At 32.1% G+C, this 24612-nt stretch overlaps 1 protein-coding gene across 2 annotated transcripts in view; it reads left to right on the forward strand.

Annotated features, from left to right (window-relative positions):
* LOC123716017 (high affinity cAMP-specific and IBMX-insensitive 3',5'-cyclic phosphodiesterase 8) overlaps positions 1 to 24612 on the forward strand; it is a 127510-nt gene that overhangs the window by 324 nt on the left and 102574 nt on the right. The gene's annotated exons all lie outside the window — the stretch shown is intronic.

Genomic DNA, 24612 nt, shown 5'->3' on the forward strand with positions numbered 1-24612 from the left:
AGGTAATGGTTGTAGTGCAATATGTAGGTGAAATACCATATTTTGATGGGACAAATACTTTCCCGTAATTTTTGATATCAGGTGATTTGCATTTCCGCACTAAAGAATAATTACGGCTAGGGATATGAATAACAACACGTTATTACCCCACTAATATGTCTGATCGTCCAAAGATAAATTGTATTTAGGTCCCTATATAATTATCATATTAAATTAAATTAATTAAATATACATCATTTCAATTACATGATAATATTCCAGTGATGCTTTAAATCTTTATAAGCAAGGTCGGCCTTTTGTGCCTAATATCGTCGATGTTTAAGTCTAAATCAGAATGGCTTGATTTTGTTCTATTTATCTTCACCGTACGAGGAAGTGTTAAATGTCTATACACAAATAAAATTCTATTAGTGTTTAGGCAGGTTTGGCACGTACACTTAATCACTAAGCCACATTTTAGATTGTATGCTACGGAACGATGCTTTGATATGATAAAAACTATTGTTAAACGTTTGTATATCTTGCGTATGAAGAATAGCAATGTGCCCACTATGACAATCCCTTTCATACATGCTCCGCATCTCTACCACGTACCAAGAAATATTACACGTAATGTGTATGTGTCGTTACATTGTAACATATATACTTTGCAAATATATTTTATCATAGTATACGTATCATTATCGTATATAAATATATAACACCTATGTAATAAAAAGACTACACAATACTAGATATAAACGCAAAATTATAAAAAAAAATCACACAATTCGTTTCGAGTTACTGCTACCGTTAATCAAAATCACTGGCGCTACAACCTTTTTAGATCTGGGCCTCAGATTTCTGAATGTGTTTCATGAACATTTGTAAATCTTAAAGGCAAGTAGGCCTGACACACGCCGTCAACTTTTTGGGTCTAAGGCAAGCCGGTTTCCCACGATGTTTTCCTTCACCGTTCGAGCGAATGTTTAACGCACAGGCGGGGATCGAACCTACTGAGAGTTGCACGCTGAAATCACTAGGCCAACAATTCTCGCTCTTTAATATAAACAACTAAAAAACTCAATATTACGTAGTAGTCATTTAGGTATTCCTACGTACTATTTCGAGTGCATGTAAGGTGTTCAAAGCAAATATATCGAGGTTGAACGCTAATTATTTTGTCGTGACGATCTAAATGTTGACATTCAGCGGCCGTTTCCTGATTTGTACGAAACGTATTAAACCTTTTATGGTTTTCTTTATAAGCGTTTTTTTTGGATTAATGAAAGGAAATGTATTACGGTTTTATATATGCCACAGTTAATAAAGGGTTGCTATTGAAAACTGAAACGGCTTTTTCTTCAGTCGCATTCTTCATTTCTGGAGGTCGTGCTAGTGGCGCCACACAACTTCTTTCACTCTCCACTGTCTTCTGCAAGCCTCTGCGCCTGGGTGATTCTAAGAACCGTAACCGTAACCGGTCCAGCGAGTATTTTATAATATTATAGTGGTAATAGCCTATATGGTAGGGAAAATATATTTATCAGTTGTAGAATTGTTTAACATACGCTCTTATTGCAATAAACATATACACGATAGCGATTAACAGGTACAATGAAAAGGCTTATCAGGTATGTTTGTGTGAATTAATTAATTTAATATAAAATATAGTGCTCTCGTTTCGACTGTTTAACCGCCACGTTTAACGTATATAGATAAAAATGGCACACATTAATCGTAACTTAATTATGTCCTATATCTATCTAAGCAAATATATAATGTGACAAACTAGTTACTGGGCATATTTTTGAACCGGGCCGTAGGTACTATCACTGTAATGGAAATGACGCGACGTACGTTTGAATTAATTTATTTCAATGGTTATACCATATACAATGATGTATTAGCGAAATAACTAAAACAATCAGAAACTATTGCAACAAACACATTTTCATGTGTCCTATTGTCAAGGCAAGCGATAGTTTTTATTGGGTGATTCTTAATCCAATACTATCATTTATATACAAGTTATCTTTAAAAAGGAATGCTGTGTTTTTATACGAGATTCTCTTGGTAGTAAGGCATTATAAAGTTTTGGAATACGGGAGATATGCAGACAAGCGAGATATAATGTTCAAGAGTTGAATTAAAATTATTTGTTTGAGCATTTGCTTTGTGATAACGTTACATATCATAGCAAATATAAATATGTTTTTAGTTCATTTCTTTTTGTGTATAAAGTATAAGAATTTAGCAAGGTTTTTGTGTTAAAGGAAATGTAGCTCAGCCGGCATGGCTGGTGTTTTCTATCTATGTGCGGATTTAACGTTAGTACGCCCAAGATTTGTAGATATAGAGACAAAGAAAAACGGAATTCAAATACAAGGGATTTTTTAAAATAAGAAACTTAAACAAATTGGAATTAAGATTGTATGTTTAGAAAGTTGTTTGGGTAGTCATACTTCTATATATGTTTGAGTATGAAATGTTGTGAAGTTAAGTGTTTATTATTAATATTTTTATTGTGTTTTCATTTGATCAGATTTTCCGGTATATTTCAAACGTAAGTTAACGGAATAAAAGAAACGGAAAACATCCTTAACAAATTGAAATCATATTAACTGAAGTTAATCTTACTTTGATTATTAGGGTCAACTATACCAGCTCAGCCCACGACCTCGCTTCATTCACGAAGTGTTATCAAAAACGTCATTCCGCCACGTATGCAAAACAAATTTTCTTCATGCATATTTTAAATTTAAATTTCCCTGATTTATTGATAGCTACGCCATCGGACGGAGACAATATCAAAAATTATTTTAACAGACTCGGTTGTCAGTAGCAGTGGAAAGTAAATGTTACTACTAAATATAATAAAAATGTAGTGAATGTACTACATACTATTATAGAAATTAAAATATCTTATGATGTATATGTCTCATCGGGGTATTGCAGAACTTCAAATTGAACTTAATAATCCGACTGAACACATAGTAATTCAACAGGTTATGACGTCTATTATTCTTATAATTCAAATTCATTTATTCATAATGTACACTTATGAACGTCAAAAATAGAAATGTATATGAAATGTTTCTAATTTTATATTTACTCCCAGTTCTCAAATCAAGGACGTAGAACGGACGAGAAGGACTAGCAATAAACTCTCCGCCACTCTTTTTAATCGTCAAGTTTTTGTTTCACACAACGTTCGTAAGGAGCTACAACCATGTTCCACGTGACATATTAAGTAATTAATAATAATACAATAAATTAAAAACAAATATTTGTCCTCTATCAGCAGGCGGCATGGTGAAATAGGAGCACGCACTTACATTCTCGTGGGAACATCACGCAAATACGTAGTCAAAAATAATAATCTTGTCATCAAAATGCTTTTTGAATTATGACTAGCACGTATGTCTGCCTCTCTTTTTACAACATCCACTAAGACGCACTTGACAGGCAAACATTTACTCTAATGATTGATTACTATTGAGTAAATTTTACGCAATAATTAATTCACACGCAGTGAAGGTATTCCAGTAACAATTATGTAAGCGTCATTGTTTGGCTCAATTTGTTCACCAACTCCCAAATTTAGTTCTTATATTGTCTTTGACAAATTTGGTATACGACAAAACGATACCTGAATATCTAAAATGTTATGAATACATAACATGTATGATATTAATCTGTTTTAATTGTAAATATTCTTAATAAATATTTCGTTGAATGTTATGTGTTACTTTTAATTAGTAGTAATGTTAATTGTAGCAAATATGACCTTTTTATATTTATTTACGATTTTTTTAACTAGACAGCAAGCGTCACCTTGTTCTAAATTTAAAAATTGTAGCAAGGTGGAATTATTCAACCGAATTTTATCTACACACAACAAATCACGAGAAATATGTCGAAGCGCATTAGTCCAACATACCGGATAATTGTTCCCATCATTATCATAATCAGTGGTGTGTGATAAGGCACTCGAGTTATCTCGGGTCACACTTAAAGTAGAAGTGACGTGGCATGACGTCAGCGTTGTAGCTGCCAGAATGTATTTGTGAGTAGTTTATAAATAGAATACACTAATTATTAGCGCCAATGTGTACATTGGCATCGTTGATTAATAGCCATTTCCTATATTTAAAAAGGGATCCTCGGACATGGCAACTGTGTTGTACTTTTAAATTTGCAGATAGGGACCGCGTATGTACTATAACGTGGTTTTTAATCAGCAATCAAAACAATTTGATCATTGAGTCAGTGAGTCAAAAATCATTTATTCATATAGGTAACACAGTGTATACTTATGAACGTCAAAAAAAGGAAATATACATTAAATGCTTCTAATTTTATATTTACTGCCAGTTCTCAAATCAAGGGGGTAGAACGGAAGAGAAGAACTGGCAATAAACTCTCCGTCACTCTTTTTAATCGCCAAGTTTTTGTTTTACATAACGTTTTTAAGGAGCTGCCATTACACCATGTTCCACATGACATCAAGTATGATAAATCATCAAGGGGTTATATCGAAATTAAAGCCAATGAAATGATGATTGCATACAATCATCATTTCATTAACATTAATAAACATTTTAATTAAAGCCTCATTCGTAAAATATTTCAATAGAGTCTATATTTTAAATTCGGATTTCGCGTTGTATCGAAATATTTACGACTGTAATATAGAATTTGAAACTTAAAAATGGATATTCCTTGTCTCAAATTTATTTTACGCAACCGTTTTAAGCGGTAAGGTTTAGTTTTATCTTTGTAGGCAAGTAGGTTATGAGTGACAGTCAGTGTATGAATTTTTAGGCCTAAAACATTCAGATTTTTTCAGGATGCTGACGCGTAGGAGTTTGTTGATGGCACTTTTAGAACAATCCATTAGTGAATCCTTTGGGAGGATATAGTAAATTACTAGGTATTAAAATGCACATTCTACCGCATTTACTATGGAGAGTATTCGGAAGAGTCGTTCGGATGAATTGCAGCTGAGTTTTATCATCAGCCGTTGAGGCAGGATACGAAATTCTACCTATACAGGTCGATGTCCGGCGTTCCACAACTGAGGCACTTTTTTGCTGCGCACCACATCTATGTGGAACAGCTGGCCATTGAGGTATTTCTGAACCTTTTGGATTCCAAAAATACCAACCAAACCAATTTCTATGAGGCCAACAGCGCACTTAAGTTTTAATTATATCGACACGTCCAAAAATTTCTTTTAAATCATAAATGGTATTTGTTTTACGTGAGCACTATACATTTAAAAAATCCTTAAAATAAAATAAAACCAAAACTAAATCAAATAATAAATTTTGATTTTGTATCCGCTAAAGAACTTTAATTAAAACTATGAACTAATGAAACTGTTTTTGTGATAGTAATATCAATCAGTGATGTCAAACACTTTTTATTTACATTCGAACTTTGAAGATACACTTTTCAGATTATATATTCAGTCGTCATTTTTTATATATTGATTTATTCATATGATAGTGTGACCTAACTGGCCTCGGCGACATATAGTCTTATTAAATGCGTTTTGTTAGCCACTAAAAATATATAAAAACATATTAGGTATAGTTTTACAGAAACTCGTTATAAATGTGTTTTTCATATTTATTATATACACGCCTCATTGTGGTTATCAAACATGGTTTGGTTATATTATCAACTAAATCACGAATAATAATATATTTAATTAAGTCCCAAAAATACCTTAAAACCCTTTAAAACTTTTGGGACTTTGAAAAAATATATTTATACGAAATAATTTAACCATCACTTCAAAACCAAGTTTAAGGCCCGTTTTAATTCAGCTTCGTCTAAGAACAGGCTTGGCTTCTTATATTTTTCCTAAAGTGAGAACTGGCGTTCAATTAACTTCACAAATTTGCGATAGTAGTCGCAATGGTCAAAAGCAAGTATAACTTAATTCCAAACTCATTGATTTAAATTCATAACTATTCAATTAGGGTTGCCATAAGCTTTTGCGTCGAGTGAATTGTTAATTTGCTAATGGATTTGTCAAACGCCTGTCTTGTCACTTTGCAGCTGTCGATGGAGTTTGAAAGGATTGAAATTGAGGAATTTATACTTTGCAAACACTACTGAAACGTGGAGTAAAATAATATCACTCTAGAGCTGTATAGCTTTTTTTTCAAATCACTAATTAATTAGAACTTTGTGTAATGGTTGCAGTTCCTTACAAACATTTTGTGAGACACAAAACTTAAAAAGCGATTAAAAAGAGTGGCGGAGAGTTTATTACCAGTTCTTGTCGTCCGTTCTACGCCTTTGATTTAAGAACTGGCTCGAAATGTAAAATTAGAAGCATTTATTATGGTATTTCTATATGGACGTAAGTGTTCATTGTGTTACATAAAATTAATAAATGATTTTGAATTTGAATTTATCAGTAGGATTTGACTAGCATCCGCTATAAACGAAAATTAACGTTGAACAAAACACGAAAATACTTCAGCCATATACGACAGTTTTATGCTTCTGGCGAAAAAAAAAATTGTTTCGAGTTGAAATGAGAGCTGACCTGCTTATCCATAAAGAAATTGCAGAACGGAAAAGCATCTTTAGCTGCGACACACAAGAGATTATAATGATTGCATGGTTTCCGCAGCAGAGTGTATGTAAAGTGGATATTTCTAATTTAAAATGTTACAAGTTGACGATCAATGCAAGTGACATCCCATTACCGGGCTACCAGCGATATCTGTTTCCTACTAATTTATATTCTGTCGCATTTCCGAGCATTCATCTCGGATATTCATACTTTACATAGGAATTCACAGACATAGTCTTATAATTTATTTAGGAAAGAATCGCATAAGATCGCAGTCCGATAGGATTGATTCCTTGGCATTCCGTACAGATGTGATCTCTCTGTATCTTCTACCATATTTTACATGGAGAATATTCTAGAAGAGCTGTTCGGATTGACACCTACAGCTGAGTTTTATCATCGGATGTCGAGGCAAATTACGATTTCCATCCGTATCATCTCGACGTTCGTCGTTACAAAACTGAGCGTTTTTTAAGGCAATTATTGACGCGCATCTAGAACCATCTGCCCACTGAAATATTTCAGAATCAATTCGAACGAATTAATTGTTAAAAAGCCGACAACGCACTCGTGAGCGCTCCACCTCTCGGCCAGGAACATTATCTAATAATAGAATCTCAAACAACTAGTAATTAGTATGTAAAACTAACGTAATTGATTTTAACTTCATTTTTAACCAAAACTTTAATTTATTTGTTAACAAGCATGTTATTTCATGCAAAATTGACACTTCACGGTATAATTATTACTGGTAAACAGTTTTTGAGCGAAAACTGACTCTTTTGTCATCAAGAGTGACAAATTGCTTCAGTACTCATGTTTTTACGTCAAAATGACAAGTTGATAAATAGGTTTCCGTATTTCGTAAAATGCATATAATTTCAAAGCCGTGAAATATAAATAGAAAAAGAAATCGTATGTCCTGAAAAAAAATCTGTAAAGTTAATTAATACAAAACAAAAAATATATTTTCTCTTGTCTTTTAATATACGATAAAAATAATTAAATTGAAAGCTGTTCGGAATTATGTTTTCTTTACAATTCAATACTTCGCTCACGAGTACAATTTTGAGGTCAAGGTGATTTGGTTTAGCAAAGATTCAAGGAATTTCTTTGTAAATAAAAAGATTAAAACTGCTAGTCTAAGATTACGACCGTTATGACGATAATATTCTGATTATTAGCATTCATTAAACGAAAACAAAACTTTTCCGGTACCGTGTTACGCTTTAAACTCGAAACGTGGAGTTATTAATGTAATTAATTCACGTTTAACTGCGTAAAAGAACTTTTATGTATATATTTTGTTGATAAATGATAGCACCGAAGACATATGCAGAATGGTATCCAAATGTCTGTCTGATTGGGGTATAATCTCCTAAAAAAATACACAGGCGCTTTACAAATAAAATATAGCAGACAAAAGTGTTGTAATTAGTAAACTAATTGATTTTGTCGCATAAAATTTCACCCTTATCGCTGGACCGGACGGATGTCCAGCACTTAAAGCTAATCCCTCAACAAGGGTGGTCCAAGCCGAGGTGATAGCTCCCAGTGGGGCACACTTAGTCTAACCTCTATACTGGCGAGCGTTATCACGCCTGCCCATTCGTCTGGTTAGCTAAAAATGGAGTAAATTATTGGACAGTCTTTACGATTGACATACGATAGTAATTTAGAAACACTTTAAATACTGCCATTATTTATATTTACTTGATTATTTCATACATTGTTGTAGAATGTCTAACAGTCCGATAGACGCGTTCAAATTAAGAACATTATTAGAAACTTACTTCATTTGACAGAAAATTTTGGTCCTTCGTAGAGACGAAGTCTAATTCGTATGCTTGCTCAATTTCACCCTTAATGAAATGTATTGGAGATCGAAATTAAGGGCAAATAAATTATCGATCTTGGCAAACATGTCGTTCCTGAAACTTGAAGGAAACAGTTGCAGTGTAATAAGGTGTGCGGTTTTACGTCGGTCTACTTCACAACACTCTAAAGCGAAGCAAAGGCAAAGAAAAATAAAAGCTTAATCAAGTGTCTTAAAGCGCAAATTTGAATAACTAAACTTTATTCAATTCTCAAACATGTAATCTAATTATAAATAATAAGAATTAAGCCTCGTTTATTCCATGAAATATTCATCCAACTTGACAAAAGATACACACACTTAAAATTTTATACTACAGAAATAACGTTTTTTTTCAATGTTTCACACAACACACACACACATATATATACTATATATATAGAGGGATACTCTCTATAGACCTCCTCCAACTGGCTCCATATCTTTCTACCTTGAGCATTATTCTCCCAATCTTCTTCACTAACTTCATAAGCTCTCTTTCTTTTCCCTGGTCTCCCTTCCCATGTTCCTGATTACATTGTACTAAACATTATTTAACAATTTCCATTGTCAATTTAACACTACCCGTTCTAAAAAAATCTCAGTACCAAAAAATACTTAAAAAATCAATGGATGCGTCTTTTGCGCAATTATTATATTATTAGGTGAAGTAAATTATCTGTAATATAATAATGTCTTAGAAGTCTACAATCTTCACATAATCACAGTAAATATACAATAAATATATTCGGAAATCAAACAGTAGAACCGTTAAGGGTTTTGGCATCATGTATATTTATTTTAGTAATTATACTTTACGACTGCTAAATTAGAAATGAGATGTGCATCAGAATCACTACTAAACTATACATCACATGTATCAGTGGCCTTATAAATTAATCAGAACACGTAACTAATGACGTTGAGCCATTTAACCGTTTGGGTACGATCGCCAAACAATGTTTTGAAACAACAAACGCGTTGCACTTACGTCATTTGCACTTCCGCGTATACGGTACAAGATTTTTTGTATTTTGTTGTTATATGACATTTTATTTAAAGTTAATATGTTAATTTTAGGTTAAGACTCTCTTACATACTTGTTCTATAAAAATAATTTAACAGAAATTCGAGATACAAACAAGTTTTAATGCAATTTAAATAAATATCTCTAAGTTTCAAAGTCGCATTTTCAAGCTTCAGCACGTTCAAGCCCAGTTCACAATTGTTTATTGATGTTTATTCTACATGAGTAATTAACACTCGTTCTTACTCGTGAAGAGGCGATGAGAACTTGGAAAAACTGATCGTGGTTGGTAACACAAAAGGTAAAAGATTACGTGGCCATTCACCTGTTATAAGAGGGCATGGAAATAGATCTGCTCCAGGTGTTTCCTAGCTGATGACGACGATCAGACATGAGCTACCGACTGAAGAGAGAGAATAAACATTCGATCGTAACACATACGATAAAAGAAAACAGCGTGAGGAACCAGAATTGACTTCTGTATGTTAAAATTCTATTTGACAGTGAAGTCTTTCCTGTAACCGTCTAAAATAGATATTTCCTATGAAGGTTTGTCTCATTTTTTATATAGAACTGGACAGAACTTTGGCCACAATATCATTTGATTATAAGTGAGATTATTGGAGGAGACTGTCCAGAAGAAGCCTACATGCTTAAATTAACCCATTTTATACTATCTGGGTAAGAAGGGTGGCAAGGATTCCACTCCTTTCTTTTTTTATAAGAAACGATCAAATCATGCATGGCATGTTTGTTATGTATTATATACGCATAGCTTCATTGCTACGAGTGTTTTGTTTTATAGTATCGTGAAAACCACGTGGTCGGTCACGCCTGACTGGTTATCGCAGTAAAAGTTAATTAGATTAAAACCGCTGAGCTAAGGTTATTATTAAATAATGCTCACATAGTTTTCTTTCGTTTGTTGTCAGTCATTGTTACCTAATATCGTTTTTGCATTTTTACATTGACAAAGAATTTAACGTCTTCGATAAAATTGGTATAATTTGGTTTTGTGTATTGTAGGAGTGTACGATTTTTACACTAATCTTAAATCCTTATATTATAAACTCAAGGCTGTTTTTTGCTTTATATAAACGAGATAACTTTAAAAACCACCGAAATAACTGTATGGCGTTCGCCAATAGATGGTTGTAAAAAGGAATAGCAAATTCCTCTGGAAGGTTTAGGTATTGTAATTATACTTTTATATAATCTACAGAATATATACATTACTAAATGAAATTCGAAAGCATATACAAATTTAACCTTCGAGATTATTAATAGACGCCTTTGACAAAACCGAGTTTGGTTGTTAACCATTTTGGCAAGAAACAAAAGTCAACAGGTCCTTTTGAGTTTGACGTACAGATAACAATATAACTCTGTACATATTGACAGAATTCGTATCAAGTATCTGTCAACTGTCATATGTAAATCTTCTGTGCGTGTGTTAATTACATATAACTCATCTTAAATGTATATATATATATATAGTTGGCCTTCTGTGTCGAATCGAAACAATTGTATTATTTTGCTAAACCAGACAGGCTCAGGCATTCCTAGAGATATCATATAATTCTATAGATTTATGTAAAAAAAATTTTTTTAAAGATATTGGTTATGTGCTATAAGATAGATGTAAATAAAGATTGTTGTACTATAAATGTACATTATTATTTACTATTCAAGTCTATACCAATAAATTAGTGTTAATTTAACGATTTAATAGTGAAAAACCGCAGACATAACACACGCCTTAACTCACCAGACGACAGCTGATGGGTTTCTCGCTATATCAATGTTTGGTTTATGTTCTCCTATTTAAATGTTCTTTTATTACTAGGTTTATAGTTGAGTATTGCTTGATATTTATTTTTAAAATGTATTTTATTCGCTTAATTAGATAATTTTGGTTTAGTTGATTAATAAAAAACTATTTTGTTTTTACCAATTGAATAATAGTTGTTATATAAACTATTATTTATTTATAATTAAATTTCAATCTTTATTTATGATAATTGTTATTTTATTTTAAATAAGGAGTATATTTTAAATTGAGGTTTTATTTTCGAGAAAAGTTTATTTATTATTATTTATCAATTAGATCAGGTCATTACGTGTAATGTGTATAATTAAAAAAATTCACACATTCCAGATTATGTCGATAATTTCATTTGTTTTTCAAATCACAGTTTACACCGTAATATATAATTCACAAAAGAACCGTATATTTAATTCATAATCGATTTGCAAATCGATATCGTTTCTAAATCGATACAATTTCGATTTCATCGAAACACTCAACATTGTTTATTCTCATTTATACGATGTTTTCCGACGTCACTACCTGGGAAGATTGCGGTCAATGAATCATATATTCCTTTGTTTCAATGCGGGTCTTATTTTAATAAAATTTATTCAAAATTTAGATATATTTCTTCATAGTTTCATTATTGTATTTGTAAAGGTCTTCAATAATTTAGAATTTCTTGACATGTAAAAGAACTTGCGGTTGTATTCACTTCATATTGTACTAACTGCGTTATAAAATAAAAAAAGTTTTCTTACCAAAAAATTATTACCTATGTAGGTTATGTAGTATGTAGGTTAAGACTGTTGTAAATACTGTATATTTGTGTATTGGAAATGAATATAATAAATACTAAAGGACCCGAGGAATATATTTTTTGTAAATATATATAGACTTCGTCGAACCTAGTCTTATACATGAACGTACTATAACACTAAATTAGTTAAATAAAGCGAAGTCACGTGCATAATTTTGCAAAATAATACAAGTGTTTTCAATTGTATAATTTTACAGTACAAGCAACAGAAAATGTATGTTAATGTTAAGTTTTTGAATAGTTTTTATTAAGAAATATCAATGAGCGCAGGTGCTACGCGGTCCAGGAAGCTTAGGAGCTTACGGCCTACGTCGTAGACCTCTCTTCACAAAACTTGCTTAGAGGACCATTTTGAAGAGTACGATTTAAAAATGTACCTCATAACTCAAACTATAAATATTGCTTAAATATTAACGACGTATGGACACTAGCGCCCACTCGCCCCGTTACGGAAACTCAAGGGTCTGCAAATAAAGTGATAATTCGGAATATATACTTTTCCTTAGATACAGGTATATATAACTTTCAACTTCCAACGTAAAGGTTTAATATCATACTTATTTCAAACCCTATTGAAAATAATCTTTCTTAAAATATACAAATAATTAGCATGATATTAATTGGTCAGAAAGTCTTTAAAATTTCAGCCGGTTTTAAAAATTTTCTCGATACTAGCTACTAGCTATAGGAAAAACTTCACAATTCCCTACTTAGTGGATATTTTTCTTGCATGAAGTCTTATATATGCCAGTTTATTCAAAAGTGTTTCTTCGTCATGATAGCAAGTGGCTATAGGGCTTAAAACATATGATCTTAGGGTTGAGAAACACGCGCTTAATCACTAGATTTCCCTTAATAATAAGAATAGACTTAAATTCAGATACATTGACATTTAAGGGCGTTTCTATTTCAATCTTTTGGTATCTGTGTGCCCTTTTTGGAAAAAGACTCCAAATCCCGTCATTCCTCTCTGCCAAGTACCACCTGTGTTTGTTAATTTGATATGTCCACGAGCTAGGGGATCGGATAGAAAACGCCGTAGATTTCTTCAAGGGTTTATTTCTTGGTAATCAACGAGGAATTTATGAACACAAATTAATCGTAGAGATGCACTAATTACACACACAAAACAATCACTAATTACTTCACTTATGCACACTTTATCACTTGTAATCACTTTATTCGCACTTTATCGCTTCGGTGTTCCTCTCTTGTTATCACATTCCAAACTAAAGATGACTAGTCGCGTTTCGGCTCGCTTATATATCCCTGGGAATAATTCTAAACAATATTCGAGAACTCTCTAGGCGGGCTTGCTACTGAGTAGCGATTGCACAATATTCTAGAACGTCCGCACTCTTTGTCTCTTTCGCACGTTGCTCCGTCCTTGTCGTACGGCGTTCTAGAGTGCTCAGTCTAGTTTCGAGAAAGTTCTGATCTTCTCTCTCTCTCTCTCGTATCATTTCGTCCTTGTCTCACACCTAAAACGTTGGGTCTAGAATATTCCTTCATCAAAGGAGTATACCTAGGCCTGAAAACGCCTGAAAATGGGTCTCCTGAAAACTGCACCACTCTACTACACATGTTCTGAAACTGACTGAAAAAAGGTTACCCCTTCCTGAAAACTAGGGTAACATTATGGAAATTACAATTTTCTAATATGTGATTAACCCTGTCCTGAAACGGTCAGAAATCATATTACAGCCTGCTGAAAAGTTCTCTAACTAGTGAAAAAATCTAGAAACATTGCAGTCGACCCGTCTCCGTAACAGTATCAATTAATATTTTATTTTATTTAAAAAGTATAATATTTTGAATAATATTCAAAATAAGCTTCCCACCTTGCTTTCATAATAAATTGTCGTAAAAGTAGTCCTTTTAATTTGTTTCGAACAACTAATTTATGTACGGTTTTGGCTTTGCGCCAGCAAGCAACAGGTAAGCATGGTGGGTGTAGCCGAAGAGCCAGTTATGTTTCTCTTAATTTTTGTTTATTAACTATATTATCCTATTACTAAATTACTTTTTCATACAAATAATAATATCAAAACGATTTAGGTTATACTACGAATTAAGATTCTAGTTTTTTTTTTGTTTATCAACACAAATACAGTGCATCTACAATATCATTAGCCTAGATATTAATAATAATTTAAAAAAAAAATTATAAGAATTAAAATAGAATTAAAATGTTTCAATCTTTTTCCCAAAAATCTATTATAACTAAACTAACTAACTAGGTAACTATTATAAAGTATTCAAATATTTACTTTTAAATACGGCTTTCTTCAAGATCAAGAGCCTCACAAAATACGTGCATTTTCGACTGTAAATATGTATATCGTTTATATATAACTGTTGGTTCTAAATCTGAACCTATTTAAACAACAGGATACTAACATTAAACTTAGACAGTTCAAAAAGTAAATAATTTTTCGGTATCTAAACAAATCTTTCGGAAATTCCGGTTCTAAAAGAAAAAGCCGAAAAGTTCTAGGAAGCTCCAAATTTCCAAAATTAAAGCAGTTGTGAGAAAAGCTTTCATCAGATAGTTACAATACTTTTTATATGAGATATTTTTAAACAGAATTGGACGGACGTTTGTCTACAACCCCACCATATGTTACGAGAGATGTGGCCTTTGGAGAGCACTCCTGTCCAGGAAATGTCTACTCAACAGCCGCTTAAAAGGACCCATATTATATGACTAGGAAAGATGGAAGGGGGCAAGGAGTGGAAACCCTAAGATGTGGCTATTGGAGGGAACGCATGTCCATGAGATGCTTTAATCGCTGCTTAAATGAAACCATATTATACCATATGGGTATCGACGGCCACCGAACCGTCCTTTGTGGTACACAGCTTATATTTTTTTTTTATAAAATAGGGGGCAAACGGGCAGGAGGCTCACCTGATGTTAAGTGATACCGCCGCCCATGGACACTCTCAATGCCAGAGGGCTCGCGAGTGCGTTGCCGGCCTTTCAAGAATTTGTACGCTCTTTTCTTGAAGGACCCTAAGTCGAATTGGTTCGGAAATACTTCAGTGGGCACAGCTGGATCCACATAGCGGTGGTGCGCGGCAATAATTGCAAGCTTATACAAGAAGCGACGAACCATATCGTGCAGTGCAGTACCTGGGGTCGAACAAAGAAACTCCAGCTTGCCTCTAGACAATTAAACAATCTTTGTATGTTTATATTACATATTAGTATGATTCGGAAATAGCTGTCGAAAAATTTGATTTATTTTGTTCATTTAACAAATAACGCATCTCTTGTACTATATCACGGCGCCGCCATACATTTAGTTTATATAAACATACAACGTTCGTTGTGAGACGTGAGTGTCTTCAGAGGTTAATGTTCCTTCAATGAAAATACACGTTCCATTTCACACATTGATCGTATATTTTAGTGACACATAAATAAAGTTGATTAAGGCTTAAAAATGTTCCTTTCTGATGCAATTCCATGAGATTGTTAAAATTGCTTGCTTCTTCGATAAGTTCATTAAATGGCATAAATTTAAACCTACGTTATGAATCAGATATATTAATTACTATTTCGTATCCATATCCTTTCAAACTTAAACTCAAACCCAAAATAAATAACGTCAACAGCAAAGATGTTAAATTAATTCAAATGTATATTTACTACCAGTTCGCAAGTCAAGGGAGTAGAGCGGGCAAGAAACTCTCCGCCACCTTTTTAATCGCCAAGTTTTTGAGTCATAAATATTAGCAGTGGAGCAAATCAATCCCAAACATTACGAACATTTAAATAATCGTCAAGTTTAACAATTTATTCAGTGATAAATCTCTAATTTCGCTTGAGAGCTTATTGTAAAAACTAATACAATTTCCATATATGGATTGGTTTATTTCTGGAGCCTGGTTGGTCGTACGCTTAGATTAGTTCTGTTTCGAGAATTATACTGGTGAAAGTCACTATTTGTGTTATAATCGTTTATAATTTTTTTGTACAAGGCTTTAAGAATATATTAAGTAGATAGTGTCATAATATTTAATTCCTTAGATTTATTCCGTTGTACATATGATGGGAACATAAAGTAAAAAAAGTTATATTATAAATAAAAAAATCGTTTATTTGCAATAAAAGTGGTACGTTTAATTTGATAAATTTAAAAAAAACCGCAAAAATCAGCCATATTATAATGCCGTAATAATTTAAGTTATTTATAATTATTGTCAAACTTTTGGTCCAAATACATGCTTTAAAAATTCAGTCACCTTCCCCTTGAAAGGTATTTTTGGTAAGTTTTAATTTTACAATAATTGTTTTCACAATATATTCTTTACACATGTATCAATTTAGACTATTCGTACATGTCGACATAACTACATTAATAATAATATTTATTTTTCTCATCTAAATTTCTCCAAAAATAATTATTAACATTTATGTCTGTCATTTTATTATTATTTATTCAAAATCATTCCTAATGTAGGTAACGGCAATTTATCTATGTACATATAGATATACACAATTCTATGCAATATTAGGAGCTTAGTAAGTGCATTAGCTATGACCGAGCTTTGATACTTGTTAGATTCATTAGTTTGTTGCTAATTGGAAGTGTTTAAAGGGATTTCGTATAATAGCGTTTTCATATAAATACAAGTATTTCCGCCTTACTTTATTAAAAAATAATATACAAGAGCTCTCTGCATAATTTATATGTCTGGAAAACGGCATCAGCTACCATTGTCATTAAATGGCATAGACCTCGCAAATTAAAAACGTCAAATTCTAATCAGCTGTTAATGCTTATGGTTTATTTTGCCAAACTTACTTGAACTATAAATTAATGACTATTTGATAATTCATAGACATTATTATTAATGTCAGAGCTATGGCGTAAGTGTCTCTTGTTGTGTTTTAGTATATATATATATATATATACTAAAACACAACAAGAGATATATATATATATATATATATATATATATATATATATATATATATATATATTTATATATAGATACATATATTCAAACCTATTTTTTTAAGCTAACAGGAGGCAAACGGCCAGGAGGCTCACCTGAGCTCACCACGCACATGGACACTCGCCAGACAATTGCGCAGAGGTTTCCCAAGTGGGTTGTCGGTTTTTTTATCAAATTGGTACGCTCTAAGCAAAGGATATTTTAAAAGTTTTGCTGAAACTAGCAACTCGCTAGTTTCAAACAATATATTGGGTGAAAACTTCATCCAATTTTAATACGCAATTAAAAGCCGTAAACTTATAAAACTCAAAATAAATTATTATAATCCTCTTTTGAATAAATACTGGGTCGGTTTGAATTAATAATGAATGAAGCTTAAACCCCTCAGGATGGCTCCCGCGAAATGTGATGCTAATAACGTGTCCTTGGTGGTTAAGAAAGGGAATATTGAGTAGGGTGCTTTGCCAAATAGGTATTAAATTACAAGCGTTTTGAATAAATCGATTCAAGTTTATACTTAATAGTTAAATACTAAGAATAGAGCAGTGTTTGTCTAGTGGATCCAATAACTGGCTGTGCACCAATTGACTTTATTTCTATATGCGCATTTAACATTCGCTCGCTTTACATCGTGAGGAAACCGGCTAGCCTTAGACCCAAAAAGTCGACGTCGTGGTTGGCACCAACTTGCCTGTTGGACAAATCATTCATCAATCATCATGGAACTTTAAAAAATTAAGTTATTTAAATCAAATTTACATTAATGATTTTAACAGTCTATTAAACGCTTTTCTCAAAACGGAACGAAAATTAACGGTAATTCTGACTCCAATGTATTGGGTTATTACTAAATATACTCCAATGTACCAATTGTAAAAAAATCTAAAACAAATAATAAGATGATAAATAAACATTACAGAAATAAGACACAATGGTGTAAGATGTGCCTTTAGCTGTTTTAGATAATTTAAACAGCGATATCCTACCGGTACAGTTATGAATTTAAATGAATATAATTGTATATGTCTTTGTTCCTGGCTTTAGTGGTTCTTCAAAACATTAAAGCCACGAACAAAGACCTATTACTGGGTGTGTCGAAAATATTACGATAAATGTTTTACTGTGTTTAACTTTTGTTTATGAAAGGAACTCATACCATAATTACTTATACATCACATTCTCTCAAAATTATTCGTGTCTGAATACATAATAATATTAATTACGAGAAGTGGTTTAGCTTAATTATAAATTGTTGATTTAAACATAACTTTAATTGGTCCATGGCTATAGGATTTTGAAAATAAATAAATTTGATACATATCACCTCAACGTCCGTCGTTCCACAACTTGGCGTTTCATAAGGCAGTTTTTGCCGCGCACTACCATATGGAACCAGCTGCCCAATGCATTGCATTTGCGAACCAATACGACAAAGGGTCCTTCAAGAAAAAGCGTACCAATTCTTAAAAGGCTGGCAACACACTTGCGAGCCTTCTGGCAGTTTGTTTTTGCATAAAAATGTTGCTCCATGTTGTTACATAAAAAATACGTAAATAGGTATTAACGTCAATTATGATATATATTAACGTTAATAGATCGGTAGATCTAACCCGGTTTCGTAAAGCTGATACTCATTTTTTTATTTTTAAAATTGTTCTAATAGTTTTAGAGTTTGAAAAAATATAAAAAATATGTTTCCTCTTTATATATCTTTGTTTCGTTTAAATTTGTTATTCCTGCCAATTGAATAATTATAAAAAATAAGTAATATTTAAAATGCGATGCAAACTCTCATATACTTAGATACTAATATCTACTCGTAGAATACATAGTATATAATATACAAATAAATTTATGTACAAGTAACTTCAAACATATTTCAAACGTCAAAGAATTACTCCATAGAGATCTTAAAATTACGAGCGAAAAACTTAAACGAAAAAAATATTCTTTAGCCATTTTCTTGCTACAATTTAGCGGTCGTTATTTAGTTGCCTCGGGCGTTCAGTTACGCATTTTTGATGTTTATTTCGCAGTGTATTCAGTGTCACATCTACAGGTGACATATATTGGCCCATAGGGACGGAGGCGATTTTATAGCTTATTCATTTGGCAAGTATTTATATATTTATTTACACCTTATGTATGGATAAATTTTACTAAAAATATTATACAATTTAGTATTTTTTATATACTTTGAGAAAACCTGTTGCTATCCATTAATGTTTTCTTAGTACATTTTAAATCATAGTAGGGGTTACTATGCTTTACTGATACACTTCACATATAGGTTGATGTCCGGCAAGGAGTCGAAAAAACTATTTAAGCTACGAGAGTAAGAGAGGAATGGGAGCTTGTTGACGCTGGACAGTCGACACAGGCAAAAAGGTTACGTTTCCGGTAGCCGTGATAATTGTCCAGAACGTACAGATTATGAGAGAGAAGATAAGATTGCTGGAAGAGATTTCTTCCAGCAAGTATGTGCTTTCCGTTTCATTATTCATTATACTATTTATAGATATAAATTGTCATTGTCAATATCAGTCAATTGCTATGAAATTCTATGGAAAGCTATACGTAGTTTAAGTTGATAGAATACTTTAGAAATTGAAGTTAGCAAAATATTACTTAGTAACGGTATTTGTAAGACTGATGAGACGTAAAAACCATCCTAAGACTTCAACGAACATTAAAAAAAATACTACAATTGGTCCAGGCGTTGTAGAATTATGCGCTTACCAACACATTTTGCGATTCATTATATATAATATATTAAATATATGGTGTAGACTTTATAGATAGAAAAACAAGTTATTTTAACGAAAGTCGTACACAAGATAAAATTACAATAACATTCATTTTTTGTTAAAACGCAATCAATTAAACCAGCCACAGACTAGTGAATCTAACATAAACAAAAGAGGTTTCAAACTATTGTAAAATCTCGGCGAGCCATTACGGACTGACAGATTCATTGGCTGCAAAAAAAAGCCAATTTGAACACTTCTACGTTAATTCTCTTCACAATGCGGTTACAAAAATGGCATTTTTTTATAATTCTTGCCGGATTATAATTTGTCCCATCTATTCATATGAAAAATGTACGTATAATACAGATGGACATAGAAGTCAGACTTGTAAAGAAACGGAATTCAGTCTATAAAAAGATTCCATGAACTTTTACTGTGAACTTTTTAATTTTTTTTAATTGTATTTTTCGTCCATTCATATATAGTGCCACAAACCTTTCTTGGCCGGCGACTGAATTTGATTCTACCGTCGCCAATTTGAAAGTCTGACAGTTTATTTTCTGAAATTTCTTGTTGCGTACAATAAATAACTTTACGATCTACCAACATCTAATAAAAATGCAAATATATTTTTTTTCTTATTTATTACAATGGCAAAGTTTTAATCGAACGGGTTTGATTACTAGGTATTTATGTGTCTTTTTACTTTCTATCTTTAATGTATCTTTAATATTCTATTCCTGTTTAGTTTTTGTTTTTAATAACTGTGTATTACATGTATTTTGCACTACTTGCCTATCTTATTTAATACGTTTCTTTTTTCTTTACTCACAGTGGTTGCCTGGAAGAGATCGCTCGTAAGCGATAAGGCCGCCAGTTGCCCTCCTTTTGATTTAATTATGTTAATTTTTTATTTTTATTTTGTAGTGTAACGAGGTGTAAATAAATAAATAAAATAAATATTTTAAAAGATATTATTAGTACAGGTAACAAACAAAACCTGTAATATCAGTTATTCCCAAGGTTGTGTCATATTTATTTAAAACTAGAATTCAATTTTCTAGATTGTAGTATACATTGTTTTGTTATGACATTTCAATTAATTATGCATGACTTCAAATAATAATAATAGTTAATTTTTATTTACTGGCAATACTATCCATGACCGCGACGGGTAGTGTATTCTTATAAATATATTTTTCTTATTTTTTGAAATACATAATTTCAATTTAATAATTTTTGATGAGGGTGATCCCAAATATTTTTTCTCAGCCGATCGTCACATTTATTAGTTGAGTCATTGTTGAGATTTACTCGGGTTACGTTAGACACATTTTTATTTCGATATATATTTTTTGTTAATTATAATTGATAATAGTTACGTCCACTATTTAGAATGTTATAGTGAGTGTTTAGTGCGTTTTTGAGAACTATCGTGAGACAAGGTGTTAGCATCAGTCTAACCTCTCTTTGTTCCCAAACTAATAGAATTTCTCCAAATCCTTACGGCTGATAATATTGTAGGTATGTACTCAGGACTTATTATTCTAGTATAAGATTGTGTATCGACGGCCACCGAACCGTTCTTTGTGGTACACTTATTCTTATTTTGTTATAAGCACACACAAACATTTTCACAAAAACATACTTTCATGTTACAGGTCTTCGGGTTCATACATTTTAATTTGATCTCGAAAACAAACACTCAAAGAAGAGCAATATTACCTACTTGACGTTTAAACTATTTTTATAGCCGTCTAATTGCGATTCAAAGGTGAGCATCCACTTAAAAGTCAATACGATTGCATTTCTATCTCTTAATAACTATCGTGTAAGCCGAAGCGTTTTTTCTAGTTCTACTAAGTGTCATTTTGCCACTTTCTTTTAAATGCACTTTACGATTTCTTATAAAAATATGTCTAAATTATATCTAGAGTCCCAGTCGCCGAGTCTTTGTGGCCAAATATAATAGTATAAATTTTAACAGTTTGATCCCTAAGGCAAGTAACCTTACGGTACTCCGGCCATGTTACACTCAACCGATCAAGCTTTAAAGTTATAATATGTGAAAAGTTATATTTACGCATTATTGGGCCTATATGAACAGGTAGCCTCCAAAGATAGCATTCTCGATACAGCCTTTGTCATACAATTTATAATAATTAATTGTGTCTACACAACGTTAAATATAATACTGCAAACACGTAGCAATTACGAATGGTATTAAGTAACTCCAGTTGTAGGTGTATCCGAGTTAACTGTATTGTCTGGGAGCGGCTCGACATGTTTGCAATCTAGATTGATAGGCTATCCCATTGCGTTTGATTTACCGTCCGACGCTAAATAGCCATAAGTGATCTATAAAGCAAATTAATAGCTGGAGTTATGTTCAAAGCCTTTGTTTATTTATCAGGAATTTTCCACTAGAATTTTCCAACTAAGGTCTTGTCTCGCCATACAGATCCTACTAAGTTCTTATGCTAACTAGTGACACTCCTTTGTTTTTAAAAGTTCTGTATCGGAATTTTTACTTTTTCTTTATAAGTCTGTAACGGACGCAATTTACTATTTACAATTTATTTAATGTGCAATAATAATTCCACTAGCGTAAGATTAGTTAGATTTATATTTAGTTTTTTTCTATATCCACGGGGTATCAGCCATTAAAACTCTTGTCTAAATGGAAAATTCCTATCAAAGCTCGGTTCACTAATGGATTTAAAATGTTTCAATATATTTCCAGTGTTACCACGTTATATGCGAAAAATATGAGAGTTTTTCTGCTTAAAATGTTTTACATTGTGGCTATTTTAAATACAGAATTAGTTGTTAATTACAAATTTATATACCAACACACAAATATATAGTATTTACAATAATCTTCATCTTTATAGTAAAAACAATAATAAAAAAAAATGAAAAATAAAACAAAATTTAAAAGTTGGGTCCCTGTGGCAGTGCTGGTAGCATTCCATCGCTGTATCATACTAATTCGTGAAGCGAGAAAAGTAATAATATGTGGTGGTGACCACTTATGAAAATTATATTTAAAAACACCAAGTTACTAATGCGTACGTGGCTACTGCGCCCGTGGTGTCAGAGTAATCTTTCTCTAATGGCTTTAATAACACAAATAGAAGAAAATATTGGAAACTTTTACGGTAGAAAACGTAGCAACTACTATGCTCAATACTACTAATGGACCACAAAGTAGCGCGTACTAAAATGTCACTTGATAAAATCTTTCTTAGTATGTAATTTTCTTATTAAAACTACCGCCTCTATTTATTCGAATGTAATAAAAACGTTTGATTTTAGCCATTCTAGATAGATATTCTGTGAAGCAATCACTTAAAAGGGCAAGTTTATTTTTCATTTTTCTATTTCTACTTTGATTTTTCTTGGTAATTGGATCTAGAACATCAATTCTGTAGATTACATATATTGTATCCAAATATAAACTCCCTTTTAATTTGTATTCAGATATACAAATTCGCTTCGATAAATTTCAATCAAGCCTAATGAAAGTCACACAATGAAAACGATATCAATTAACGTAGACAGTGGTTTTAGGATTTTTTGCGCTAATCAATTACACCAACAGCTTTATACGTGTTCATGCTTCTTTGCTTTTAATTATATTTTCTAAATTTGTCGGAGAATTCAATGCACTTCAATTGTCATTTGCCAGGGCTTGAACAATGCGCCAAGATAAAATAACATAACATATATTATTGAATAATGAAGTTAATCTTTGAGATATACTCACTAATAATAAAATAAGACATGCATAATTTAAAGCCTGTCAAAAAATCATAGGCTCTACAACCTTTTTTTTTTTTTTAAGGTCTGAGCCTCAGAATTATCTGTCGATCTAATAGGCAAGTGGGTGATCCTGTGCCTGAAACACGTCACGTCAACACGGTCTAAGGCAAGCCAGTTGGCTGACGCACAAACCGTGCAGGCCAAGAAAGGGAAAAAAAAAGGCAAGCCAGTTTCCTCACGATGTTTTCCTTCACCGTTTGAGAGAATGGTAAAAGCGCACATAGAAAGAAATCCATTGGTGCACAGCCGGAGCGATCTCCGACCTCAGGGATGGACGTATTTAGTCAAACTGTTTGAAGCCATTGTGTACTATTATTGTAATTATTAGAATACTATTATTGTTATTACTTTCTATGTAACTTAAGTGCTAGGCGTAGTCTGAAAGTCAAACGTGAAGTTTTTTAATTACAGTTAGAGTGGATTTCCAACAGTTTTGCTTTACCGATAGCTTAGAAATTTTACTTTTTATTTCTTTTTGTATATAAATTTAATAATTTTGATATTAGTTACATTTCAAAATTTACACAATTAATAAACATTCCGAGCTCCGTTTAAGTGTTCACAATTATGTATTTTAATATACTTAAATTATATAGTAAATTATTGAAAGTTCAGCAATTTAACATTTAACTCAAGCAATTGTAAAATTATGGTAACGAATTCGTTCTGGGTTAATTATGATTCGATTTTTGTTACACGTGGCAGTGTCACCATGTACATTTTTCATATAATACTTTACGTTGAAACCTGAATTAAAATTTCTTTTACAGATCCATGCGTCAATTTATAGAAAAAAATACAAATCTACGTTTCGAGTAATAATAGTTTGTGTTGTAATTTTTTTTAATAACATATATTTATTTTATAAAAGTGTTTAGTAATACCGCCGCCGCGATTTGTAACCCGCCCTGCCCGCCTTGCAGGCAAGCAAAATTAAACATACATAATAATATAATGGAGCTATTCCAGTTTTTACATTG

The sequence above is a fragment of the Pieris brassicae genome, chromosome 11 (assembly GCF_905147105.1).
Source record: "Pieris brassicae chromosome 11, ilPieBrab1.1, whole genome shotgun sequence".
NCBI lineage: Eukaryota > Metazoa > Arthropoda > Insecta > Lepidoptera > Pieridae > Pieris > Pieris brassicae.